We start from the raw sequence: 440 nt of genomic DNA on the forward strand, positions 1-440 counted from the left end.
ATGATATTCTAATTGAAGCCATTGCTGTCTTTGGAATACCAAGCAACAGGATTCACATTTCACAGGAGTAACACGATAGTTCTATTTGTCTGTGGTTTCCAAGTGCATTATTTAGTATTAGATGCTGAGTTGGCATCAGGAATCAAACCCGTTCTAGATCTTTCACACACGTACTGCTGTCATTTAGTGATGTGTATTCTGGACTTACATTTGTAGAGAGGATTTTCACTACTTCAATAGTCAAGAACATCAGCTGGTCAAATTTGCAGAACTGAAAAGAATGTGTCTTTGCAAATGACCTTTGTTGGCAGATGTGCGCATTTGCTTTAATATAGAAAGTGATTTTCACTTTCTCCTCTCTTCCTTACAATCTCCTTTTAGGACTCCTTGCAGTTATTGATGCATATAACACCAGTTATAAGGAAACCAAGCAAGGGGAG

At 38.0% G+C, this 440-nt stretch overlaps 1 protein-coding gene across 1 annotated transcript in view; it reads left to right on the plus strand.

The window, feature by feature from the left end:
* Positions 1 to 440, plus strand: part of LOC103606701 (laminin subunit alpha-1-like) — a 22797-nt gene that overhangs the window by 11061 nt on the left and 11296 nt on the right. The gene's annotated exons all lie outside the window — the stretch shown is intronic.

This window comes from Galeopterus variegatus, unplaced genomic scaffold (genome assembly GCF_000696425.1).
Source record: "Galeopterus variegatus unplaced genomic scaffold, G_variegatus-3.0.2 Scaffold6789, whole genome shotgun sequence".
In the NCBI taxonomy this organism is placed as follows: Eukaryota; Metazoa; Chordata; class Mammalia; order Dermoptera; family Cynocephalidae; genus Galeopterus; species Galeopterus variegatus.